The sequence below is a fragment of the Balaenoptera physalus genome (genome assembly GCF_965194825.1).
Source record: "Balaenoptera physalus genome assembly, chromosome: 2".
Lineage (NCBI taxonomy): Eukaryota > Metazoa > Chordata > Mammalia > Artiodactyla > Balaenopteridae > Balaenoptera > Balaenoptera physalus.
The window spans coordinates 2537216-2565195 of record NC_138883.1 but is presented as its reverse complement, the minus strand read 5'-3'; the positions used below and the strand labels follow the sequence as shown (position 1 = coordinate 2565195).

The window sequence follows — 27980 nt, the reverse complement described above, 5'->3', positions numbered from 1 at the left end:
AGTAGTTGTGGCGCACGGGCTTAGTTGCTCCTTGGCATGTGGGATCTTCCTGGACCAGGGCTCAAACCTGTGTCCCCTGCATTGGCAGCAGGATTCTTAACCACTGCACCACCAGGGAAGTCTGCAGCCATTAGCTCCTTTTTTTAAAAAATATATTTATTTATTTAATTTTGGCTGCGTTGGGTCTTCATTGCTGTGCATGGGCTTTCTCTAGTTGCGGCGAGCACGGGCTACTCTTTGTTGCGGTGCGTGGGCTTCTCATTGCGGTGGCTTCTCTTGTTGCAGAGCACAGAGTCTAGGCGCGCGGGCTCAGTAGTTGTGGCTCACAGGCTCCAGAGCGCAGGCTCAGTAGTTGTGGTGCATGGGCTTAGTTGCTCCGCAGCATGTGGGATCTTCCTGGACCAGGGCTCAAACCCATGTCCCCTTCCTTGGCAGGCAGATTCTTAACCACTGTGCCACCAGGGGCGTCCCCAGCCATTAGCTCTTAATATGCTTTTTTGTGGTCTAATCTCTGCCTTCTTTGGGGACTCAAATTACACCTATGTTGGACTTCCTCACCTACTCTCTTACCTCTCCTCTCTATTTACTACCTTTTAAAAATTTATTCTGAATAATTTATTTTGAAATCTCTCAGAGTTCACTGATTTTTCTCTTGAGCTGTGTCTAATCTGCAGTTAACTTGTCAACTGGGATTTAAGTTTTTCAATTTTTTAGTTCTAGAATTTCTATTTGATTCTTTTTCATATATGCTATGTGATTTTTACAAGTTTCCAGTTGTCTGCTAAATTTTTCAAGCTTTTTTGTTTTTTCTTTGAACAGAGTAAAAGTTTGTGTCTGATTAAACCAATATCTTGGGTCTCTACGGTCTGTTCTTATCTTTACTTTTTTTTTTTCTTCATCTCTCATTGTGGGCCTGATGATCTTTTTTACATATTGGATAAATCACTGAAACAATTTGAAGCTTAGGTTGTTCTCTTTCTCCAGAAGAGTTTTAACTGTTTTTTTCCAGGTGCCTGGGAGCACTAACCATAAGAGAGGCCTTAATCTAATGTAATTTTCAGGCTTAATCTAATTTCAGGGCTTGAGATTTCCCTGAAAGTTTTTCCTAAAGCTGGGCTCCAGTCTCTCTGAAGGTTGATTTACTTCCAGTTAACCCTCACTTCTAGGGTGCAACCCTTTAAGATTCCAGCTCAAAGTAGCACGTGTTTTCCCTGGGGCCCCAATCTTGGTGGGCCACAGACTCTGTTGATTATTTGTTGCTGCATAACAAAAACCCAGAGACTCAGTGGCTTAAATTTAAAAGATGTATTATTTCTTATGACTCTGAGTATTGACTGGGCTTAGCTGGACAGTTCTTCTGCTAAAGTCACTTGTGCAGCTCAGCTGGGGAGGGAAGGTGCATGTATTCACTCATCCGGGAAGGCTGCAATGGCTTCAGCTCTCTCTTTCTCTTCATATCATCTCCCACCATCCAGTAGTCTAGTCTTGACTCCTTTATCTGGTGACTGCATCCCAAGAGGACCAGAGAGGAGCTGCTGGTCCTCTTAAGGCCTTGGCCTGGACCTGACACAATATCACCTAATGCCACATTCTATTAGTCAAAGGAAGTCAGATTCTAAGGGAAAGGAAACAGACTCGCCTCCTTACGGAAGGAGCAGCTGTGTGTGCAGGAGTCATCAGTGGTCATCTCTACAGACAAACCTCAATTCCACGCCTCGAAGCCACTGAGGCTTTCAAAGATGCAGCACAGCCTTCCATCTCTCCTGGATTTGTCCCTAGGGAAAAAGCTTTCCCAACCGCCAGACTCACTTCTCCGGACTCCTACTGTGTGATGCTGCCTGGGTTGTTTTCTCTGGGTTGTTATCTTGTAAGCTCTCTGGTGCCCTGAAGAATATGTTTTCTAGATCTTGTTCATCAGTTCATTTGTCTTTGGCAGGCAGTTCTAGACTACCTAGGCCACCATTACCGTAAACTTCCTCTTCAGTAGCCTGTTGAGAGTGATATGGTCCCCGAATCAGTCAGACACTTCTTAATGAGTTGTATGCAGAAGGGTTCTCATGTCACTTCTTGGAATGTGGAGGTTCTTTTTTTGTTGTCTAATAGGTCGAAATAATGGGATCACCCAGACTCAGTTTGTTCACTGACTTCTCTGGGTCTTGCCTCATCTGTTTCATTCACCATTCTTCTCAAATCTTTGTTCTGGGTTCAATTTCCTTTTTCCTGAAGTGCATACTTTAATCACAGTCTGTTACTAACACTTTCCATTTTTGTTTCTCTGAAAATATTTTCACTTTATCCTCACTCTTGAATGGTAGTTTAATGGGGGGTATAAAATTCCACAAGCTCTTCATGCCTTGGAGGGCCACCCAGACCTTGGCAAGCACATCGGGTGGTGGTGGAAGCTCCAGCAAGTGAGTTGAGGGGCTGACAGTACAGGGCACACACTGGCCTGCTAGGGGCGGTGCTGGGGCCTGGAGGTCCCAGCAGAGAGCGAGGCCCGGGTGGACCAGGTGTGCACTCGGGTCCAGCATGAGGTGGAGACTAGCCTGAGGTGGAATCTACAGTGAGGTCCTGTGCCACCACTTCAGTGTCCCCAGATGGGGGCCTTGGTGCTGGCTGGGTAGAGGACCCGCCTGTGCCGCGGCCTTGGCCCGGCAAGATCCGTGGGCGGAGAACAGGAGTGCTCAGATGTTCCCACCAGTATGAAATCTGGTCCTTATCAGTCAGCCCTTTAGCTTTGTAAGATCTTCAAAATGGCCGAAATGCAAGGGATGGTTTTTAAAAATATAATTGATTTTCTTAATCACATTCTGTGCTTGTAATGAGTAAATATTTGAGCTCAGAATGACCAAATCAGTGTCTTTTAAAGAAAGAAAAAAAGAATTGAGCCTCAAACCAGTGGTTACTTAGTTGCAAACTTTCTCCCTGTCTGGCATACTCAGGCTCTGACACTTTGTTTCCTGGCAGGGGAGACACACTAGGACACTGCTGTATAGATGAGATAATATGCAGAACCTGCTCTGAGAGTTATAATTAATGTTTTCACTGGACAATTTAGCTGACGAGTAAGCTCAGAATACTATGAAGCTTCACATATTTTAAAGCTTACTTGCAGCCCTGAACTGCAGCTGTGGCCCTTTCTGTATCGCTCTAAATATAGTTGTGACCTCCCTAGGAATGCCTTGAGAAGGCCTGCATCGCTGGGGTATTAATTGTGTATCCAGACCCAAGAACTCAGCTCTGCCAGTTTTGTAAATTTTAGTTTTAGTAGACATTTGCATCAGTAAATTGAGCACAAATAAAGTGATTTTACATTTGTCTGAATGAATTTTATTTTAAAGCTGTGTTAACTGTTAGCACATCTATAGCACATCTACTTTTTTAACTTCTCTCCCAAGAATTCTGTTAAGAGGAAGGGAAAATCAGCATAATGAGAAACAACACCGAGTTTTGCAAATGTATTTTAAAAGGTGTTTAGCAGATCCTGCTATTCAGTCTGACCTCTCGAATATTTTAAAGGTAGCATCAGCACTGAAACAGAAAATCTATCAAGCCTAAGTCCTTTTTTTTTAAAGTAGGTTTTTTTTTTCTTTTAATTTATTTTTGGCTGCATTGGGTCTTTGTTGCTGCGTGACGGCTTTCTCTAGTTGCGGTGAGCAGGGGTTACTCTGTTGCGGTGCGTGAGTTTCTCATTGCGGTGGCTTCTCTTGCTGCGGAGCACGGGCTCTAGGCGCGTGGGCTTCAGTAGTTGTGATACATGGGCTCAGCAGTTGTGGCTCACGGGCTGTAGAGCGCAGGCTCAGTAGTTGTGGCGCACGGACTTAGTTGCTCCGCGGCATGTGGGATCTTCCCAGACCAGGGCTCGAACCCGTGTCATTGGCAGGCAGATTCTTAATCACTGCGCCACCAGGGAAGTCCCCTAAGTCCTTTTTTAGATCCTGGTTTTTGATAGTGGTGTATGGGGAACTCTTTTCTGAAAGGTTTTACCATTTGCAATTTTAGGAAGGATTATCTTTTTAGCTTGTTTTGAAAAGCTGCAGTTTGTGTTGATTTGTGGCTTCTCTACTTCATCAGCTCTACCGGCCGGCCACACGCTTCCAAATAAAATAAACCCCAAACAAACCTCAGAACCGTATTCTGATCTGTAACAACTAAATAACTTTGTCAAGGGGAGTTCTATTAATATTCCATATAACATTTAAATAAGGTGATGGCTTTTATCTTACTACCCACCTCAAAAACAAATACAAAACCAAAGAACTCAATTCTCAAGCCGAGGCAGGGCGGGCTCTGGGGCTCGGTCGGCGTCCCCTCCCTCCGAGGTGTTGGACTGTGTTTTGAAGCCTTGGAAACCAAAAGGCTCACCGCCCTGCTCCCGCGCTGGGTGGGCCTCCCCTCCCATCCCCTCCCCGGCGGTGTCACCTTACACCTTGAGTAAGGACTTCCTCCTCTGGACACGCCCCTCCCTCCAAGTCACCGAGGAGGCACCGAAGTCGCTGCCCTTAGAGGCTCCTTCCCCGCCACCCGAGTGCGTCTTCGTCCCAGAGATGGCCCCTCCGCCGCCGCCGCAGCACAAACACCTCGTGGGGGCCAGCGTCGGGGGCCCTTCGTGGCCCGGCCCGCCCCCTGCCTCCCGGCCCACGGCAGCCCAGACTTCCCGCGTCCCGGCCTCCCTGCGTAACAGACCGCGTTGCCAACACAGGCACCAACTTTCCATAAAAGCGGATTCTCCGCAGCCCCGCCCCGCGCAGGCGCAGGCGCAGGCGCATTGGCGGCCGGGCGGGGGGCGTGGCCAGGCCGGCGGGAGGCGTGGTCAGCCAGCCGGGCCACGGGACCCGCCTCTGCCCGCTGGAATGCGCAGCCCCTCCTTGCCCCGCCCACGGCTGCCAACCCGGGTGCGAGGTCTCCCCTGCGGCCTGCGGTCCTCCCTGGAATGCGGGCGGGCCTCACTCGCTAGCTGAGTGTGACCTCACAACACGCATGTGTAACAGGACGTCTGAGAGTTCGAGCTCTGGTGTCCGCACCCCAGGAAGCCCTGACCTCCTGTGTTGAGGTTCAAGGAAAGTGCTAGAGGCCCGTCCGGGAGAGGCCGGGGGTTCACTGCCTGCACAGATGGAATCTGGAGAGATATCCCCCTGTGGACTTCCTCAGCGCCCCAGTGCCTGCCCTCCCCGAGATGCCTTCGGACGGCTCCGGGGCCTTCATGCCTTTGGGACTGAGCGTCTGTCCCCATTTCACCTGAAAGCACCGTTGACTAGTTGCGCCCACACTGCCCACGCAGCCCCCTCCCCGACAGCGCAGGGCAGGGCAGGCCTTTCCGAGGGAGCCCCAGGAGCCCTTTCTGCCGCAGCCGATACCTGGGCTCCTGCTTTCGGAGCCCAGAGTCCCAGACCCAGACCCCCAGGGAGACCCTGCTCTTCCCCGCGCCAGTCAGAAGTCCGAACCCAGTGGGGTTAAACCCAAAAGTTTGGTTTTGTTAAAAAAAGAAAAAGAAAGAGAAATCTGGAAGTGGGTCGTGCAGCTGCTCGAGGCCGCGTTGGGGGAATTGCTACAGCCGCGTGTCCGCACTTCCTCCGTCCCGGATCTGCATGGGAATTGGAGTCCGCCAACTGCATGATCTTCCAGGAGCTTTGGAAGTGGGAAAGGGCGTGGAGGCCATGCCCCCGCTGCTCTTTGCTCTTTTCTGCTGACGAGCAAGGTCGTGAAGCGATGGGGACTCTCTGAGCAGGTTCCCGTGTCCCCTCCCAGCTGCCCGGGTGCTGGCAGGCGGGGACAGCAGTGAGAGTAGCAGCAGAAGCATCTCTATTTCGGCTGCCAGAACCTGGGATGGTAGCTCTGGATGTTTTGCAAACTCCTGACTCTAGAGGCAGGTCCGGAGGGCGGAAGCCCCACCCCCACCCCCAGGCAGCTTTTATTATTCTGGAAGTGTTCTCAGAGGCCAAGCCCACAACCTGTTCCTCCAGCTCTTCCTGATCCTGTCTAGTAAGTCAGCCTTGCTTAGATTACCTCCCGTGGTTCTGCTCCCCGCACCCTGACTGCCCCAGGTTTTGCTGCTAGAAATGATGTGGCCTTACCACCTGTGGTAACAGGTGAGGTGTGGGTCATGTCGCTGCCCTCCAGGTAAAGACCAGAGGAGCACACCTGTCACTGAACAAGTTGACTTTACTCCGGGGGCTTCCCCGGCGGTCCAGTGGTTAGGACTCCACGCTTCCCCTGCGGGGGGCACGGATTTGATCCCTGGTGGGGGAACTAAGATCCCGCAAGCCGCGGACTGTGGCCAAGAAAAAGTTGACTTCACTCCGCACTGCAGTGAGGGGAACACACACCTGGAAGCCATGGGGTGTCTCAGTAAGAAGATGTTAGAAGGCACTTGGTTACGGGCTTGTATGAGGTGGTTTTGGTGAAAGTTTAATAGGAAGCAGGGCTTTGCTCTGGATTAGATGCTGTCAGGTAGTGGGGGAAATTACATGCTTGAATATCATAATCACTCTTATCTATAAGGAGGGAAGGCTGCACTTGGTAAAGAAGCATTCATCACTCACAGTAGCTGAGAGAGGGGGAATGTTTGGTCATTTTTTGTGGTTTGAAAGTATTCACATTTTTGTCTGTGTTTAGACCTGATGACAGGGCGCTCTTGTTTTGGTCTTGATCCGTCTAGGTCATGTTCTGTGAACTTGTTTTTGTTCAACAGGAGAATGCCGTGGTGTAGCTGTGAGCGCCAGGCCGGCTCCCAGATGGCAGGGGCTGCTTTGCCCTTGGTGTAAGTATGCATCTAGGTGGGCTGGGAAGCCGGTGAGCCCTGTGCTACCACGGCAAAACATTTGGTAAAACTGTTGTCCAGTGCCTTTGAAGGTAGACCACGTACCTAAAGAGTCTGTGGAAATGTGCTGATAGGCTGTGTCTCCTCACCCACAATCCACACCTATGGCCTCACAGGGAGGTCCTTATGACTAGCAGATTGAGGAGGAAAAACCTTGATCCTGGTTTACAGATGGTCCAGGAGTGGATGGCTGCAGCCCTACAGTCCCACTCAGAGGTGGCCCTAAAGGGCTTCCTTGGTGGCGCAGTGGTTAAGAATCCGCCTGCCAATGCAGGGGACACGGGTTCGAGCCCTGGTCCGGGAAGATCCCACGTGCCGTGGAGCAACTAAGCCCGTGCACCACAACTACTGAGCCTGTGCTCTAGAGCCCGTGAGCCACAACTACTGAGCCCACGTGCCACAACTACTGAAGCCCGCGTGCCTAGAGCCCGTGCTCCACAACAAGAGAAGACACCACAACGAGAAGCCCGCGCACCGCAACGGAGAGTAGCCCCCGCTCGCCGCAACTAGAGAAAGCCCGCACCCAGCAACGAAGACCCAACACAGCCAAAAATAAATAAATAAAATAAAATAAAATAAAAAAGGAGAGTGATGAAGGAAAATCCTCCCAGTGGTCTCTATTTCAAGCATTCCTTTGGACTGAAAGATGGCTAGAAGTGCGGCTCTACATTTGCTCATGGACAGTTGCTAATAGCTTGGCTGGATCATCAGAGACTTGGAAAAAACAAGACTGGAAGATCGGGGGAGGGTGAGAGGGAGAGGCAAGAGGGAGGGGATATGGGGATATATGTATATGTATAGCTGATTCACTTTGTTATAAAGCAGAAACTAACACACCATTGTAAAGCAATTATACTCCGATAAAGATGTTAAAAAAAAAAAAAATCGGTGAAGAGGTGATCTGGGGAGGAGACATGAGGATGGACCTCTCCGGACAGGCATAGACTGTGAAGAAAATTGACCACATGTGAATACCCACCCAAAGGCATCTACTGCAGAGGAGGCTCTCAAGCATCAGTTGGGCAAGGGACTTCCCTGGTGGTCCAGTGGTTAAGACTCTGTGCTTCCACTGCAGGGGGTGCAGGTTCGATCCCTGGCGGGGACCTAAGATCCCACAGGCCGCACAGCATGGCCAAAAAATTAAAAAATTAAATAAATCACTTGAGCAAGACAGTTCATCCTGTGCATAGCGGTTCAGCCTCTTTAGCCGTCCATCCAAGTGCTCGTTCAATGGGCCCATGTGCAGAACAGCCAAGGAGGCAGGGACAGAGGCTATGAAAGGGCTCAACATCACGGACTTGGCCTCACCAAGTCTGATTTGGCTGTCATCACTGTTGAGTAACAGCAGAGACTAATACTGAGCCCCTAATATGGTGTCATTTCCCAAGGGACCAACTAGTCACTTGGTGAAAAGTCAATTACATTAGATCTCTTCCCCTGTGGAAGGAGCAGCAATTGGCCCTCACTGGGTAGACATTTATTCTGGATATGGATTTGCCTTCACTGCCTGTAATGCTTCTGCCAGCACCCCCATCCACAGATTTACAGTACACCTTATGGACCTTCATGCTATCCCACAGAACATTTCTTTGATCAAGGGATTAATTTTACAGCAAAAAAAATGAAATAATAGGCTATGCCCATGGAATTCCTCCACTTGTGTCAAATGGAGGAAAGGAACAGAAAGAAAAGATTTTTACAAAATAATAATAAAATTTAAAACTGAGCTGTTTAAATGTTGCTGTTTTTACCTGGCTGTTCTTGTCCCAAAGTGGGACATTCCCAAGGAGAAGAGGAAGGTTGCACTTGTTTCCTTAAATCGCCAAAAGCCTCAGCCCAGAATTCAGCACCCCCTACCCACCGAATTCTTGCAACATTATTTCCCGGTTGGTTGATGCCAAGGCAAAAAGACATCCTTTTAATGATTAGAGAGGATCAGTTGCTTAAATGATTTCATGTCAGTGTTGTATTTATGGTTTTACAATAAAATGACCTTTAGAGAAAAAAAAAAGACTTGTACAATGAAGACAACAATAAATTGCTGAAAAAATTAAAGACACAAATAAATGGGAACACATTCCATGTTCATGGATTGGAAGACCTCATACTGTTAACATGTCAATACTACACAAAACAATCTATAGATTCAATGCAATCCCTATGAAAATTTCAATGGCATTTTTTCAGAAATAGCAAAAAACATCCTAAAATTCATATGGAATGTCAAGAGATCCCAAACAGCCAAAGCAACCTTGAAAAAAAACAAAGCTGGAAGGCACATTTCCTGATTTCAAAACTGCTGCAGTGCTTTGGTGCCCAGAACAGTGTAATGCTGGCATGAAGACAAACACAGACCAGCAAGCAGAATAGACCCACCCCGTGTTTCCGTAGGTCAGAGTCTTCACAGCCTTGGATTCGGCAGTGATTTCTTGGCACAGGCAACAAAAGAAAAACTGAACAATGGATTTCGTGAAAAATTTTAAATTTTGTGCATCAAAACACATTATCAAGGGACTTCCCTGGTAGTGCAGTGGTTAAGAATCCACCTGCCAATGCAGGGGACACGGGTTCGCGCCCTGGTCCGGGAAGATCCCACATGCCGCGGAGCAACTAAGCCCGTGCGCCACAACTACTGAGCCTGCGCTCTAGAGCCCGCGAGCCACAACTACTGAAGCCCGCACGCCTAGGGCCTGTGCTCTGCAACAAGAGAAGCCACCACAATGAGAAGCCTGCGCACCGCAACGAAGAGTAGCCCCGGCTCGCCGCAACTAGAGAAAGCCCGCGCACAGCAACGAAGACCCAACGCAGCCAAAATAAATAAATAAATGTATTAAAAAAAAAAAAAAAGACATTATCAAGAGAGTAAAAAGGCAACCCACAGAATGGGAAATAATATTTGCAAATCACATACCTCATAAGAGATTAACATCCAGAATTTAAAGAGAATTCCTACAATTTAACAACAAAAATACAACCTGATTAAAAAAATGGCCAAAGAATTTGAACAGACATTTCTCCAAAGAAGAAATACAAATAGTGAGCACATGAGAAGATGCTCAACATCACTACTCTTTAGGGAAATGCAAATCAAAACTACAATGAGATATCACCTCACACCCATTAGAATGACTTCTATGGGGAAAAAGAAAAGACAAATTACAAGTGGTCATGAGGATATGGAGTAATTGGAGCACGTGTGCGCTGCTGGCATTGGTGAGGATGTACTGCTATGGAAAAGAGGATTGTGATCCCTAAAAACTTAAGCCTAGAATTACCATACGGTCCGGCAAGTCCACTTCTGAGTATATTTCCAAAAGAACTGAAAGCAGAAGAGAAGATTTGCACACCCATGTTCTTAGCAGCACTGTTCACAATAGCCAAAAGGTGGAAGCAACCCGAGTGTCCACTGATGGATGAATGAATAAACAAAATGTGGTCTATACATACACATGTGTATGTGTACATAATACAATGGAATGTTACTCAGCCTTAAAGAGAAAGAAAATTCTGACATAGGCTACAACATTATGAACCTTGAGGACATCACTCCAAGTGAAATAAGACAGTCACAGAAAGACAAATACTGTTTGACTCCACTTCTTTGGGGTACTAGAGTAGTCAAATTCACAGAGACAGGAAGTGGGATGGTGGGTGCTAGGCACAGGGAGGAGGGGGAAATGGCAAAGAGCAATTGTTGTTTAATGGATCCAGAGTTCCAGTTTACAAATGAAAAAATTCTGGGGATTGGTTGCACAACAACGTGAATATACTTAACACTACAAAACGGTACACTTAAAAATGGTTAAAATGGCAAAATTGGTGTTATGTGTACTTTATCACAATTTAAAAATCAACTATGGCCTTATGATGGGTTACAGAAACAACGCCTATGGTAGCCATGAAAATTTTCTTCTTTCCGTGTTATGTGGCTGTGTATGCATATGACTGATAGCTTCTTTCTCTCCTTCTTCCCATTATTTTATAGAAGGATTGCAAGTGGTGGTGAACCTTAAAATTTAGTCTTTCGGTAACAGCATATTCACATGGGACTGGGCCTGAATTTATGGAGTCATTAACGCAGTCCAGAGATGGATATTGTAACTGTATCCCAGTGATGGATGCAATGACTCTTGGGACTTTTTGTCCCCCGTGGTTTGGGATGAGGGGGAGAGCATTTTCAATTTAGAATAAATAGTTACATCTTGTTCAGTAGAAGCATAAAGTTGCTTCTGTTGTTGTGTGTGTAGAAGTGTATGTGTGGGTGCTTAGCAGTCAAAGAGGGCGACTGCTATTCTCTCTCCTTCAAACCCACGCTTCTACACTCTGCTTTCTGATGCTAAGGCAGGGTCTCTGCAAACACATTTCTCCTTTGCCAACTAGCTGCCTGTTAGCATCTCACCAAAGTAGGTAATGGATGTCGATCGGAAAGCTGGAAGAGGGAAAAAGCACTCATTCTTCTCTGTTTGCCAGAGAAATGGTGCTTCACTGTGAGTGTAGCAGGTGATTTCAACAGCAGCAGTGGATTCCGGTCTGCAGTTTTCCTACATTTCTAGAACCAGCCTCACTGCATTCCTCCTCTGGAATACCAGCACCAGTCCCCTGGTGCCCTCTTCTCAGAGATGTTGGATCTCAGCTCTCTGAGGTCCCTCCATCCAGCTACTGAGGCATCAGCACAAATCAGGCATGACCCTTCCTCAGAGGTCTGGCTCTCAGTTCCTACAGGATCCCTTCTCTAAGCTTCTAAATTTTAATAATCTCAGCCTCTTACCTTTGTTCCCCCAGCACTAGGCATGGTCGCTGCTTCCTGAAATACCAGCTCTGAGATAAATTATTGCCGCCTTTTTGCTTTTTCAGTTTTCTGATACCTGGTGAATAATTCTTTATGTTGAATTCTCTCTGTTGAAATAATTAGTCTAGTTTCCTTCTTCTGAATTGACTGGTACATGTAGTAAAGGAAGCAGTTAGAAAAAAACGAGTAAGTGGCATGTGTTGGCTGCTTCAGGCTAACTCTAGCAAAGTTATAAGAAAGAAAAACTTGAGGCATGAGTTAGCTAGACTGGAAGCAAACCAAGGAGAATAAAGATCTGACTTATTTACGCCACCATTGTCATGAAGGACTGCAGAGGCGCTGCCCGGATTCTCCTTCAACAGGCTTGTTGCCTCAGCTGCTGGGAGGGCTGTTGATTGACAGACTTCAGCTGTCAATCAGGGACTACTTCAGCGTATAGAGCAGGCTTGCTCAATATCACACATCCAGTGACTGACCTGACGGGGCAGTATAAAGACCTGGCCATTCTCACCCAACTCAGAACACCTGAAGAGCCATTCTAGTTGGCTGGGGCCATTATCATGGTTGGCTGGGGCCATTATCATGGTTGCATTGCTCAACTCCTCCCTCTGCCCTCCTACTTCCCTTCCCTTCCTTCCATAGGTGTCCTTCCCAAAAGCATCTCTTAATGAGCGTCCTGCATGCTAAACTCATCTTAGAATCTCTTCTGAGAATGTATCGACTTTTTCTTTTGTGAATTTTGGAGTAAACCAAAGATAGATAGAGAAGGAACTAGAGAAAGAACTGGAGCTAGAGAGAGGGCATAAATAAATAATATTAGGAACAAAGCAGAGAATGTAACCAGAGATGCTACGGTTACTCAAAATCTTGTAAGAGGTTGTTATGAACAATTTTATGCCAACACATTTGAAAAGACATAAGATGTATAGATTCCTGGAAAAATACAAACTAGGAAACTAAATTAGGAAGAAAATGTAAAGCCTGTAACAATGAAAGACATTAGAAATCTTTTCAAAATAATGGATTTACAAGCAATACCTGCCAAATATTGAAAGAACAGATCATTTCAGTCTCACACAGAATCTACAGAGACTAGAAAAAGAGGGGATAGTCCCCCACTACGTTTTTGTGTAGGTTAACATAATACTGATACCAAATGCAAACAAGGGCAGTATAATAAAACTGTAGGCAAGTCTATTCGTAAACACAGAGGCAAAAATATGAAGCAAAATCTTAGGAAAACCGATTTATCAAATGTATCAAATTTATACCAAATAACAGCCAGTTGGAGTTTATCTCAGGAATGCAATGTTGGTTTAACATTATAAAACGGATTAGTAATCATCCATGCTTGATAAGCTTAAAGTTTACAACCTTGTCATCTAAACGAAGTCTAGCCAGGATGAGGCCCCTCTGGTGTAGTTCCTTAAGTAAACAGCTGCTCAAATATAATTTCTCTTGGCCTGTAGATCCATGCAACTAAGAGAAAGGTTATCCGCCTCTCCCCTGCCACACATACCCCACATATACAATGGTGCAACTGGCATAGGAGAGCTGCTGTCGACATTCCTGTTCAAATAGGGGGGCAGATGGGAAACACAAAAGAGTCACCAGTCCATAGCAATTCTGAAACCCAGCCAAGAAATTCTTTGGTTTGGTCTTAATCCTGGAAATAATCCTCCATTGCTTCGGGCTTTGTCCTCTGAGCTCTTTATTCTACCCTCTGAGTCATCCTTTTATTTTTTTAAAACATTACTATTTTTTTTTAAATGAAAGATAGCACATGTTTGAAACCAAGTAGTTGTCTCAGCCTGCTTCCTTCCAGTAAAATTTTGGGTGACCAGGGATGGGGAGGGGTGATTCCAAAATCTCCGTTCATTTTGAACTGGCTCAGTGTCTTTTAGTCCAAGCTGGTAGTGCTTTTGCTGATACAATTCTTTCAAAAATGTTGTGGATCACCTATGATTTGAGGCTAACTCCATTAGAGAAAAGATAAACCCACCAAAGTCTTTGAGATAAGCCCTGCTCCACTTGGGCTCCTACTGACTTGTCTGAGGAACAATACCTAGGCCCTGTTGTTTGACTGGGAGGATTTGTGGGCTCACCTCAGTCTTCTTAAGAGACCCATTGTGTGACTGAACAGTACTCTGAGGTATCAACTTTGATCTTTCTGAGGTCTTAGTAAAAGCTTTTACAGTCACACCGTTGGCTTCATTTTTAGACCAATTCTTCTGGATTTGAAATCCACTTGGAAGTCATTTCTTAATTTTAGCCCCTTTTGCCATTTGGAGAAACTGGTAATTCTCAAAACCATCAAGTACTTGTTCCTTTTTGTTTACCAGTTCTCTCAATTTCTTTCTTTCTTATTTCTTTCTTCTCACATTTTACAATAAGCAGCAAGAAGAAACCAGACAGCAACTTCTGCACTTTGCTTGGAAATCTACCATCTAGATCATGAATTTCAATGGGCACCTTTTGGGAAATTCCATGGTGGTTGAGTGGTTAGGACTCAGCACTTTCACTGCTAGAGCCCGGTCAGGGAACTAAGATCCTGCAAGCCACGTGGCGCAGCCAGAAAACAAACAAACAAACAAACAAGGGACTTCCCTGGTGGCGCAGTGGTTAAGAATCCACCTGCCAATGCAGGGGACGTGGGTTCGAGCCCCGGTCCGGGAAGATCCCACATGCCGTGGAGCAACTAAAGCCCATGCGCCACAACTACTGAGCCTGCGCTCTAGAGCCCACAACTACTGAGCCATGTGCCACAGCTACTGAGCCACAACTACTGAACCCATGTGCCACAGCTACTGAAGCCTGTGTCCCTAGAGCCCATGCTCCACAACAAGAGAAGCCACCACAATGAGAAGCCCGCTCGCCGCAACTAGAGAAAGCCCGCGTGCAGCAACAAAGACCCAACGCAGCCAAAGATTAAAAATAAATAAATAAATAATAAATAAAGCCCTATTAAAAAAAAGCAAAAACAAAAAACAATGGGCACCTTTTGGGCTCTCCATTTAACTACAGATTTGACACACAGCTGCTAAGCTTTGTGCCATTACATAACAGGAACCCCTGTTCTTCGCCTCCTTTGGAACACTCGCTGACAGCCTCCTCAAAGTCCAGCTTTCCACTGATGGTCTGTCCATGGTTATTTAGCATTTATCTAATGCTCCTCAGAATCCTTCTGGCCTCTGCCCGCCTGGTTCCAAAGCCAGTCCTGCACTTTTAGGTATTTGTGTGTCAGCACCCCATTTCCAGGTACCAAAAAGCTATATTAGTTCTCTATTGCTGCATAACAAATTACCTTAAAACGCAGTGGTGTACAACAATGAACATTCATCATCTCAGTTTCTGTGGCTCAGCTGCGCCCTCGGCTCAAGGTCTCCCGCAGGCCGCAGCAAAGGGTCAGCTGGGTGGCCGTCATCTCAAGGCTCAACTGGGAAAACATCCCCCTCCCGAGCTCCCTCGTGAGGCTGTCGGTGGGTGTCACATCCTCTCTGGCTGCGGGCTGGAGACGTCAGTTCCTTGCTACAAGGCACTCTCCACTGAGCTAGTCACAACGAGCCAGCTTGCTTTTCCCGGAACGAGGGCTCTGAGAAAGAGACAGAGTGGGTGAGCAAGATAGAAATCAGTGTTTCTGGAACATAATCTTTTTTTTTTTTAGAGTTTTTTAAAAGTTTTACTTTACCTATCATATTTAATATTTCCAAGACTAAAACATATAGAACGCTTCACAAATTTGTGTGTCATCCTTGCACAGGGGTGGAACATAATCTTGGAAGTGACACCCCATCACTCTTGTTATGTTATATTCCTTAGAAGAGAGTCACTAGGTCCTGCCCAGACTTGAGGGGAGGGAACCACACAAAGGCATGGGTACCAGGAGGTGGGGATCACTGGGGGCATCTCAGAGGCCAAGAACCAAGAAGAAAAGGACGGATCACACAATTTTAAAAGCGGGCAAAAAGAGCGGGCATTTTACAGAAGAGGAACTCAAATGTCATTTAAAAACCTCCAAAAGAACTCTCAGTGTCACCAGTTCTCTGGTGGTCCAGTGGTTAGGACTCGGCGCTTTCACTGCCATGGCCTGGGTTCGTTCCCTGGTCAGGGAACTGAGATCCCGCAAGGCACGTGGCAAGGCCAAAAAAAAAATTTCTCAGCATCACCAGCAATCTGAATAATACAAACTGAACCATAACACACTGGCAAGAAAAAGATCTGTCCGTGCCCTGAGTTGCAGGGCATTTGGAGAATCAGAAGCACTCACCCTGCTTGTGGGTAAGTGAATGTTCCACACTCTTTGGAAACCAGTTTCACATTCCCCAGTGCTAAACAAAGGGCTTGTGATTTGAACACCACTTTCAAGCTATCAGGTTGGCTGCCACAGTTTCATGGGTCCCTCCACCTGGGCACACTGCTTCCGGGTAACATGGTACCCTGACAACTGTTCATATTGGCCACTTGCAAATTCACCGTAGAGTTATTTAGGCCTCAGTTGAGGCCAGAGGGACTGCAGGAAACTTGTAAATAACATGCGTAAGTTAGAAATTAGAAATGCAGGAAGAGAAAGAAAATTAGTGTCTGGGTCTTTAATTTTGTGTGTGTGTGTGTGTGTGTGTGTGTGTGTGTGTGTGAGCATATTACACCCAGAAAGCTGCTTCATACATATTCTTGAGGTCACAGGAGCTGATCACGTGAGGCTGATCATTCCTAAGTTGACCAGTCAGTCAGGAACACCCCTGGGCTCTAAGCCGACACTTGGATCTGAGTGGTAGTCTAAGATGGTTCTAGTAATTTAAAGGAAGAAATGGCTATTTGTGTATTTTTTCCTGGATCAGGCCTGACATCCAGAGGGCCTGGGATCCAGGGACACAAAACCTTCCCGGAGGCCTCAGCATAGGCAGGTAGAGTCAGAAAGGCAGGGCAGGCAGGGCGAGGGGAGTCGCCAGCTGGCAGTCCTGGGGGCCCAGCTCTCAGGGCTGGGAAGGGGCTGCTGTTCACCCGCCCACCCCAGCCCCAGCCCCTGCTTTCTCTACACCGCCCACACCCAGTCAGGGAACAGTCTTGGCTCTATAACCTCTGCTTCTGCAGGAGGGGGCAGCTTTGGACAAAGCTGAGGCCAGGAGATGCTTCCTGCCTGCCCACCACCCCACCGCCCCCTCCCCTCCTCCCTGTGTTTGAACTGTCCCCTTGGAGAAATGATGGTTCCGGAAAAGGGTGTGAGGTAATACTGCCAGGAGGAGTGACCCCAGGAGACAGAGGGTCAGAGAGTAGTGACTTAGCTGGGTTTCAAGGCTTCAAAAGTAAGCACCCCAACTGCCCCGGCCCCCAACATCCAGGGGAAAGAGAAAGGGATAAAAGACAGGGGAGGTCCCAGCCTAGCCCTCTCCTGTGGGGCGGACTGGCTCTCAGGCACTGTTAGGTTCTAAAATATATTTTTTGTGTTAAAATCCGTTCTTCTAGTCAAACATCATATACAATATAAATAAAACTCCCAGAGCCTGTACAACCATCACTTTATAGATAACTTTCCTTTAACAAAATTATTTCAGATCACAGGCACGGAGCTTTCTTGTTTATTATTTTTAGAAGTTTGCTCAAATGGCTAAGTTAGGTTCCTAAATCTGAAAATTTTGTTGCAACAGCTGAGGTAAAATTGTTAACTTGTGCAAATAAACACAAGTAACTCATATCAAAGACCAGTTTTTAATATTATAAAACAATAATATTTTTAAACCAGTACAAGAAAAGTCTCTTCTATCGTTACGTGAAAACTATGCAAAAAGATTCTTCACGTTTTGCTTCTACTTCAGTACCCCTGTCACTGTTAAACTAGGCAGGTATTCAGACAACATATCCAACTCTGGCAAGTGACAAGGAAAAAAACACTAGCTGCAGAAAGCACCTCTGCCAAAACACAAACAGATGTGGTGCCATTTTCACCCTAGCAACTAACTTGTCTGGGAAAATAACTGAAAAGCAAAGATACGGTGTATGGAAACTTTAGGAATTGTAGCTTTAGGTTCTAGAAAGACAAATATTAAAAACTATCAACTTCTAGAGTCATTTTATTTTCACTTAATTTACAGATGCAGAAATCGACTAGATGTCAATTACAAAACTGAAGGCAGAGCTGAACTATCTCTGCCTGAGTACACAGTTGATTTTTCCCCTCCCAGGGTATACAATATCCCTTTCAAACCAATGCTATGTATGTCATAACTATATTTAGAAATACGCAGAGAGGAAAATATTACTACTGCAATTCAAGGCTGTATTGAGAGGGGAACACATGAAAGCCTCATGGATTGGAAAGCTTCGATTTAGGTCATGTTCCTCAATCAATGTCAAATGTCAGATGACATTTGAAGGTGTTAATTATGACCAAAAAAAAAAAAAAAAAAAAGAATCCTGCAACAAATCCCACTCGAAGAAAAGGGTAATACTCTCTCCATACAGGAAAAAAAAAATCGATTTTTAATTTCTTCTTCCAGTACTGTCAGAGGTAAACAAAGTTTTCGACAAAATATTTAAGAAGCTCTGGACAGTCTGAAGCACCGATCTGAGTCAATATATAGAAGCAACCACTTGTTTACAGCTGGATAACTTTCTTCAAAAAGGCAGAGGAGTAAAGTGAGCTTCAGAAATCAAGAAAAGCGATGAATACAGGAATCATGAACCGTTTGCACATCAGCCGATGAACCTTTCCGATGGCCACGTCTCCTGCGCGTTGGTGGGGATGGCCGGAACCTCTTCCTCGGGTGGGGCCAGGGCCTCCATCTCGCGCACCACCTGCGTGAACACCTGGTCCACCATGAGTTTGCTCTTAGCCGTGACCTCCAGGAACGGGCACCGCCACTCGCGGGCCAGCGCGCGGCCCCGCGCCGTCAGCACCTGGCGCTGGGCGTCCAGGTCGGCCTTGGTGCCCACGAGCACCAGCGGCACGGCCTTGGGCCCCCGCAGCCGGCCCATGCGCTCCCGCAGCGGCCGCACCGCCTCGAACGAGGCCTCGCTGCACACGCTGTAGAGCACCACGAAGCCGTCGCTGTTCTTGATGTACAGGTCCTTGAGGGTGACCAGGTGCTCGGCGCCCACCGTGTCCACGATCTCCAGCAGGGCGGGCGCCGCGTTCACCTCGATCACCTTGCTGAAGAGCTCCTCCACCGACGGCTCACACTGCTCGGGGAAGCTGCCGCAGGCGAACTGCGTGGCGAGCGCCGTCTTGCCCACGGCCACGCTGCCGAGCAGCACCACCCGGTAGCCCTTGGCGGGTCGCGGCCCCAGGCCCGCCATGGCCCAGGCGCGGCCGGCGGGACGCGCAGCCGGAGGAATGGCGCGCGGAGGCGGGGGCCCGGCCGCCGGGGCCGCGGGGGGCGTGGGGGCAGGGGCGGGGAGGGAGAAGCAGGGGGGAGAGGGGCGGGGACGAGAGCGGAGGGGTGGGGACCCCGGGGGGCCTGGCGCGCTGGCTCCGGCGTCGGGGCCGGGGTGGGCGTCCTCCGTCGCGCCCAGACCTGCCCCAGCCCGGCCCCGATCTGCTCCCTGCGGCTCAGAGGTCACCCGCCCCGCCTCCGGGACGGGGCCCCGCGCCCCCCTCTCCGGCCCCTGGTTCCAGCGCCTGGCGCAGCGTCTGCCCCGCCCCCGGCCCGGGCGGTCTGGCGCCGGCCTCCCACCCACCAGCTCCACGTCCCGGCCTCCCTCTCCCGTCGGTCCCGAGCTGCCGGGCCGCGCTCCGCCTTTCCCCAGTACCCCGTCGGCCGGCCGGCTGGGGCCCCTCCCTCACTCCCTACTCCCTGCCACCCGTTCCTAGGAGAGCCCGCTCCGCCCGCGGGACCAGAAGGTAACCTGATCCCTTCCACGTCAGCCGGGAAATACCAGCATTTCTCCACCATTTCAGATCCAGGCTCGTGGCCGGAAGCCAGACTGACCTCGCTCAAGGTCAGGCCTGGTGGGGCTGCGCCGCCGGGGCCCCTCTCCTGGCCGGGAGGACCCCACGGAAGGGGGAACCGGTGAGGGAGCTTCAACCGAGGGCCCCAAGTTGCTCGCTCCTGGCACCCATTCTGTGCCCCTCGTGCCCCTGCCTTCACTCTGGCCCCCCGCCAGCGCCCTCTTGTCACTGAGCAGAGCACAGGGGAACTTGATAAAATGTACATCACATTTCACTCCCCCACTTAAACCCTCCCTGGCTTTCTATTGGGCCCTCCTGATCTAAGAGTAGAGTGACCGCATAACTCCAACCCAACCCTGACAATGAAAGCATGAACCCATTCACCCAGCAGCAGGCAAAAACCGAAAAACCCCGGGAAACAGGGCTTATCACCCTACTTATAAAGGGGCTCCGCCAGGTCTGACTCCCGTGCCCCAGTCTCTCTCCAGCTTCTATTCTCCAGCTACACAACCTTCTTGCTATTCCTTGATGTGGGAGCAGAAAGGCTGTGTAGGGACAGAGGGGGCTGGACAGAAATTCTGGGATTGTCCACCTGAGTAAACTCCGCCCACTGTCTGTTTCAGGCACTAACAGGTGCCTTAGGACTTCAGGGGGCCTGCAGGCCAGGGTTGGAAGTGGAGATGAGATATCCGCACTGTCCCTGTCTCTAGACTTGGGGTACCACTGAATCTCCCTCATTCCGGTGCAGCCCTGAGGGAGCAGGGCCGCAAAACTGACCGAGCTGGAATTTCCTGGCTCCCTGGCAGCACAGACTCAGAGATAAAGGTTAAGTGACAATAGGACATCCTGCACCTCGGTGTCTGCGGTCAGCTACAGAACATGCTTTTCTATAAACAGTGCATGGAACATCCTTAATGTATAATGTTAATTATATACTTATTACAACAGACAAGTTGATTTCTAAATTGAGAAATCTTACAAGACTTATTCTCTGACTGCAAAGTAACAAAACTAAGAATCGATTTTTAGAAAAGGATAAACTGCAAACATTCTCTGGAGAAATGCAAGTTCCATATAGGTTTCAACAACTCCCCATGGATAACTTTTGAGAGAACATAGGGGACTCACTGTCAAAAAAAAGTCACAAAATGCACAAGGAAAAAAGAAGTCAGTCTGAGTGAGAGCCATTGGAAACACCAGACAACAAAATCACATCCAGAAAACAGCAGATATTAGTGTTATCAGACACACAAAATAATTATGTATGTGTTTAAAGAAATAAAATATTAAAAATATGAGCAAGGAACAAGAGACTATGGCCAAGTAGTTTGAAAGAGATTCTCCTCCCCGAAAAAGAAAAAAAAAAACCTCCTAGAAATGGAAAATATAATCATTTATTATTTTAATTAACACAAAACACCCACTGATAGGTTAAACAGGAGATTAAACATGGCTCAAGAGAAAACAAAACCAACAGTATTCAGAGATGTGAATAATCCTGGACCAATTTTCATCATACAGTGACGTGTGCCTGCAGGAGATAAGGGTTTCTTCAGGTTGCCATGAGGCTGCTGGACAGTCACAGAGCACCTTAAATTGATAATTGGCTGGTCTGAACCTGTCATTATTATTTGAGGCTTTTAAAGCCCTTAGCAAAAGTCAGCCTGACCCACAGTCCTTCTTACCCTTGCCTCAGTTCGATTAAAGGACCGCTGCTACGTGTAGGCCCATGCTTTACCTTCCATAGCATGACATCCTAATCCACCCCTAGTGAGTCACGGTAACTGTGCCACAGGCCAAAGCTCATCACCAGCTCGCTTACCACCAGCAGTAAGGTTCCTACAACGGGGTCTGAAAGGTGTGTGACGTATCTTAGAATTCTTTCCCAATGTTCTGCTTTCTACAGCCTCTTCTGGTACTAACTCTCTTAATTCAGGTTCCCTCCAAAAGCAGAATCTATGACATGGGACATGGTCTTGTGGGCAAATAGTTTATTTTTGGAAGTGATCACAGGGATCAGGAATGGGGGCCCTGGAAAAGAGAAACAGGGACGGGGGAATCTTATGCCAGGTGCATTGTTGAGTTATCACTGCTGTGGGAATACTTGAGGAGCAGTATAGAACGAACATCAGAATTGTCCACTCATGCACAGAAGCGAGGGGAGCATGTGTCCACTGGCACCCATTCCTCATTGCTCCAGGGTTGCCCTGCAAACTCCCTCTTCCATGTGTGCGCACGTGCCAGGTAGGCTGAGTGAGCTCCAGAAGCATTCCAAGCAGCAGCAGTAGAGAGCAAGGGCTGTGCAGTGCAGTTGAGGCAAGCAGCAGCCAGGCTCTATCTGCACAACCAGCTGGTTGCTGTAGCCATGACTAGAGCAAGAAAGTGGGCCCAGAGTACATGAGTTTAGGGCATAAGAGATGACTGACTCAGTTCTATTTTTTTTTTAATTGAAGTGTAGTTGATTTACAATGTTGTGTCAATCTCTGCTCTACAACAGAGTGACTCAGTTATACACATATATATATTCTTCTTCTTTTTTTATTCATCTCCATTATGGTTTATCCCAGGAGATTGGATATAGTTCCTTGTGCAATACAGTAGGACCTCGTTGTTTATCCATTCTATGCATAATAGTTTGCACCTACCAACCCCAAACTCCCAGTCCATCCCTCTCCCTCCCCCCTCCCCCTTGGCAACGACAATTCTGATCTTTATGTCTGTGTGACTCAGTTCTAATAGTTTGAAAATACCTCATTTGGGGCAGGGGGGCGTGTTTAGGAGCATATTATCTGCAAACAATGGTGAGAATATTGCTTATTTCCTTTTCTTATCTTATTGCTTTAGCTAGACTCTCCAAAAATAACAGTACTGAACCAAAAACATAATTGCTGGCATCCCTCCTCATTTCTTTTTTTTAAAATTAATTAATTAATTAATTTTATTTATTTATTGGCTGTGTTGGGTCTTCGTTGCTGCACGCGGGCTTTCTCTAGTTGCAGTGAGCAGGGGCTACTCTTCATTGTGGCACAAGAGCTTCTCATTGCGGTGGCTTCTCTTGTTGCGGAGCACGGGCTCTAGGCACGCAGGCTTCAGTAGTTGTGGCTCGCGGGCTCTAGAGCGTGGGCTCAGTAGTTGTGGCGCACTGGCTTAGTTGCTCCGCGGCATGTGGGATCTTCCCAGAACAGTGCTCAAACCCGTGTCCCCTGCATTGGCAGGTGGATTCTTAACCACTGAGCCACCAGGGAAGTCCCCCTCCTCATTTCTGAATAACAGAAATGTCTTTATATCACACAATTAATATGATGTATGCTTTTGTTCTCTAACCGATATTCTTTATCACAAGAGGAAGTTTTTGTCTATTTATACCTTAGAGTTTTTACTGGGAACGTCAGCTGTTTTTTGTTTGTTTTGTTTTGTTTTGTTTTGGTCCCTGATAAATACATAAGGTTTTTCTCCTTTAATTTTGTTAATTTGTTGATGGATTTCCTATTGGTGAATCATTCTGCTTCTCACCTCATCTCTTATACCACTCTTCTCCTTGCTACCTTCTAGACACAGTGACCTGTTCCTTTGGCAGGCCAATCGGTTTTCCTGTCTCAGAACCTTCACATTTGCTGTTCCCTCCTCCTGGAATTGTTCTCTCAGATGTCTTCAGGGCTCACTCCCTCATTTTTTTCAAGTCTCTTGGTCAAATGTCACTTACTTAAAGGGGTCTTCCCTTGCCCCTTTAAGGGGGCAAGAAGTAAGTGACGGGTAGAGTTGTATTCCCCCCCCCAAATCATATGTTGAAGTTTTAGCCTTCAGTACCTCAGAATGTGACCCTATAGGGTCGTTTCAGATGTAATCAGCTAAGACAAGGTTCCACTGGAGTAGGGTGAGCCACTAATCTAGTATAACTCATGCCCTTATAAAAGGGGAAATTTGGACACACACACACACACACACACACACACACACACACACACAGGGACAGCGCCGCACGAAGGGGAAGACAGAGATTGGGGGGGTGTTTCTACAAGCCAAGGAATGCCAAAGATTGTTGGCAAATCACTAGAAATTAAGGGAGAGGCATGGAATGAATTCTTCCTCACAGCCCTCAGAAGGAAGGAACCCTGCCCACACCTTGATCTCACTCAGGCTTCTGGCCTCCAGACTGTGAGATACTAAATTTCTGTGTAAGTCACCAGTCCGTGGGGCTTTGTTAACAGCAGCCCCAGGAACTAACACATCAACCTATAAGAGGGCTAGGACTTCAACATAGGAATTTGGGGGATACAGTTCCACCTACCACAAACCCAGAACTTACTGTCCTACTGTCTTACTTCATTTGGGCTGCTGTAACAGAATACTATAGACTGGGTATTTATCGCTCACATTTCTGGAGTCTGGGAAGTCTAAAGTCAAAGCGCCAGCAGACTTGGTATCTGGTGAGAGAAACTTCCTGCTTCATACGTAGCCATCTTCTTGCTGTGTCCTCATATGGTGGAAGGGGCAGGGAGCTCTGTGGGGTCTCTTTTATAAGAACACTAATCCCATCCATGAGAGCTCCACTCTCAGGACCTAATCACCTCCCAAAGGTCCCACCTCCAAAAGCCATCACCTTGGGGGTTAGGTTTCAACATATGAATTTGGGGGGAGGGTGATATGCAAATGGTATTATATGAAATTGATTATTTATTTGTTTATTGTTTCCCTCATTACAATGTACCTCCCACGAGGGCAGAGACAGTAGATTGCTGAACCTACTGTGTGTCAGGCAGTACCTCCCACAGAGTAGGTACTCCATAACTACAGTTCTGCTATGACGCTTGCTTTGAAAATGTGAATTTGTTCCAACACCACTGAACCGTTAGGGGACAGTTGGAGCATAATGTGAATTTTGCATTCCGTGTGATTTTGTTTACGAGAAATACTGGGTGGACGCAGAAAACTCCACCAGCTGAGCTCAGGTGCGTAGGAAGCGCACACTCTCACACACCTCAAATGTCTCCCAGCTACCTCCTAACCTCTGTGTTATAAGCCACCCCCGTCCACACCGGGGTTACAACGTTCTATTCACCTCACAATACCTCCTGAGCTGCAGCCCTTCCGATGCCTACTTCCACAAGCAAAGTTCAGGCCTTTTCTGATAAAGAATCATATTTTTTTGGTAGTATTTATGTATTTTTAAAAACGAGTTAACTTGTACAACTGTGCTAACCTTCTGTATTAGGTTCCCATCTTTTAAAAAACTGTGTCACTGAGGAAGTATTTTGAGTGTTCTGCTTCAGCCCCATTTTCCCCATAAGCCCTATATTTTTCATTGTGCAATTTTGCGTGGCACCCTGAATTTTAGGAATGCTTACGATACGTCATAGCAAAACCGACGCTATTTGTTGAGTGATTGAATAAATGCTTGCCTTTCTGAATTAAACCCCAATTTATCCTGATATATTTTCAGTATACTAATGAAATAAATTTGCTAACCGCTTGTTGAGGCTGTTTGCATCCGAAAGGCTGCATAGAGTCATATAGGATAAGTTAGTGGTTAATGCAGGGCTGTGAGAGAACCCGGTAAGTGACACCTCATTATTCTTTTTTTCTTTCTTTCTTTCTTTATTTATTTATTTATGGCTGTGTTAGGTCTTCGTTTCTGTGCGAGGGCTTTCTCTAGTTGTGGCAAGCGGGGTCCACCCTTCATCGCGGTGCGCGGGCCTCTCACTATCGCGGCCTCTCTTGTTGCGGAGCACAGGCTCCAGATGCGCAGGCTCAGTAGTTGTGGCTCACGGGCCCAGCCGCTCCGCGGCATGTGGGATCTTCCCAGACCAGGGCTCGAACCCGTGTCCCCTGCATTGGCAGGCAGATTCTCAACCACTGCACCACCAGGGAAGCCCCACCTCATTATTCTTGCTCAAGGCCCAAACACTCCAGAGATAGGATAAAGAAGACTCAGTATTTTATACATTTTATATAATATATAAAATTATACCTTGTCACAGATGATGTCTGGGTCGGAGCACATATCTGGCTTTGGCAGACTGCACAGTGGCCTTCCTAATCCTAAATCCCACGTTTGGACTCACCTGCCCAGTGGTGAGCAGCCCTGCAAACCTACAGGCCACCCCGGTGGGAGTGGCCCCTTGAAATTCATGGCAGGGAATCACAGGTAGCAAACTTCACACCATATTCCAGGTGCCCACTCCCCAAACTTCTGACCTGGTCTTATCATCTAGGCCTTGTTGTGCCTGGGAGCCCGGAAACTGTCTCTGAGCCTTTGGCCCTAGGCCAGAGAGAATCACTCTGACCTCCAAGTCTCCACCCAGTTGGGAGGAACTGTGGTCTCAGTACCTCTCGGCACAGAGAAGGACAGCATTCCTGGGAAAGAAGCAGCTGCCGCTGGCCTCTGCGGGGAGCAACTGTATGACCCTCCTGGGAGCAGCAAACAAAGGAGCCCTCTGATGACCGCTAGAACTATCACAAACACGCTGGGCCGTCTCTGTTACCAGGTCCACTAGTGAAGACAAACGTGGACGCAGCTATTGCAAAGCAGAAGTGGTTACTCCCTTTTTTGGCAATTAAGTAGTTTAGGTGACTGGAAAAAATCTGCTGAGACTACAAATTCTGAATGAACTGTTAAAGAATCCTTCCTTGCACAGCTGCAGCGGTGGGGAAGAGGAAATGTCCCAAACAAAGAAGCTGCTGAAAATGGGGATGGGTGGGGGGTGGTATTTGCAATCTTGGTAACCAAGAGCTTTGGGTGTGATGGAGAAGAGAGACAAGATCTTGAGCCTTTATAAAGTTCCCAGTTAGAACCGAGACTCCCACAAAAAGTCTGCATCCTAGAAGGGCCATATCCTCAGTGTATGAATGAATTCAAAAATTTTCAAACTATCAGCAAAAGGACATGAGAAAGAAAATGTCCTATCCAGGGCCCTTCCTAAGACAAAAAATAAAAGATCTTCCCTAAAATTTGTAACGAGGGCTCAGTCCTGGGGGGGGGTACGGGGGGGGTTAAATTGAACACACTTTTGAGGTCCTGGAAACAGCAAGCTGAGAAATTAACATTAAGGAGCCCAGGTTGGTAGTTCCTTCAAGACCCCAGAAGCAATATAAGCCAACTTGTCTGGAGGAATGCACCTTCAGTGGGGATCTCTCAGATAAAGCTCATGGTCCAAAGTTACAGAACAGGTAAGGGAACAAGTCACCACAAGCAAGAGCCAGCACAAACAGTCTAATTTTCAGGCAGTAGGATTACCAGATCAAAGACATAAGATAAATATGTTTTAAAAACAAAAAATATTGATAGATTAGAGACATGAGGAAAATTGTGATGCTAAGTAAAAATACTGGCTTTCGCAGAATACCGGAGTTGCCAAGGTCAGAGGCAACAAGAACTGACCTTGGTATCTCAGCCTGTATCTGGATTTCAGCCTGTGTTCATGGGGCGCCAGCTCCCATTCAGGAGGCTGCGGGCTGCTCCTGAATTTCCCTTCCTGCCAACCTGCCCTTTGGACATTAAACGCCAGCATCAGTCCTGGAGACTCCCCACACGTGCCCCTATTAGAGCCATCTCGCTGGAGTTCTGCTTCTCAGACAAGACCTGGACGAAGCAGCTGCCTGACCTTGAGGGGCCCTAGCTGGAATAAGGTGCAACATCTTTTCCTGATGCTCTGTCCTTCGTCACTGCCCCCGCAGTCTGGCATTTCTTGACAGAGTCAGTTAAATTTGTCATCGCTCCCATTTTACAGTATATATGTATTCAGAACATGTCAACTAGAGCCAAAATATCCAGTTTCTAACTAAGTTTGCTCTTAAATAAATATGCGTAAGAGAGAACAGAAGCGCTACCTGGGTTTGCGGTGATTTGCTTAAAGGAAGCTTTACCTATTCTAAAGCAAATGTGAATTGTCTTTTGTCTGTCTCCCTGGAAGTTTCTTCACCAGTTTTTCACCAAGGAGCACTGGACCTCAGCCATGGTGCCAGGTGAGCCCTTCTCTGAATGGAGAGCGTGCATGGCGAGAGGACAGGAGGGCCAGAAGGACCCCGTGTCCCCAGGACTTTCTCGGGGAGGTAGGTTTTAGGAAAGAGTTCATGTGGGAGTCCAGAAACGGGAAACTGATTCCCTTAGAGCTGCATGTACCTGCCGGTCCTTGGAAAGTTCTGGTACACCTCAGCGTGAAGACGGCTAGAGAAGACGTGTGCAAGTGTGTGTGGAGGGGGGAAGACAGACATACGTGAGCTGAAATCCAGTTCCCCAGTCGGGGAGACTGAAGTGATTCCTAATGCTTCCTGAATTCAATCCATCCGTTAACAATAATTCAGCGCCTCCCGCGGCGCAGACGCTGTTCCAAACCCAGAGGCCAGGATGCCCACGGGAGCCTTCCGCCCATCCTGACTCGTTCCGGGACAGCCAGGCTGGAGCGGGGACGGGCGGGGAGTCGCGACCCCGCCTCCAGCTCCTCCTGCGCCCCCCTCAGGAGTCCCACAGGAGCGGCGTCTGCGGGGGT

General features: G+C 47.6%; 2 long non-coding RNA genes and 1 pseudogene across 3 annotated transcripts in view; 1 reads left to right on the top strand and 2 right to left on the bottom strand.

The window, feature by feature from the left end:
- The window catches only part of LOC309655689, a 64832-nt gene extending 48256 nt beyond the window's left edge, over positions 1 to 16576 (bottom strand). Inside the window, exon 1 of the long non-coding RNA XR_014260939.1 lies at positions 14914 to 16576. This is a non-coding gene — a long non-coding RNA (uncharacterized lncRNA). The remainder of the gene's footprint in view (positions 1 to 14913) is intronic.
- Positions 181 to 11901, top strand: LOC309655692. The gene is made up of 2 exons (XR_014260943.1): positions 181 to 6760; positions 10806 to 11901. It is a non-coding gene; the product is annotated as an uncharacterized lncRNA (long non-coding RNA).
- A 720-nt stretch (positions 16577 to 17296) lies between the features above and the next one.
- LOC309655677 (ras-related protein Rap-2a pseudogene) lies at positions 17297 to 20112 on the bottom strand (annotated as a pseudogene). The gene has a single exon. The product of its transcript is annotated as a ras-related protein Rap-2a pseudogene (transcript).
- Between the last annotated feature and the right edge of the window lie 7868 nt (positions 20113 to 27980).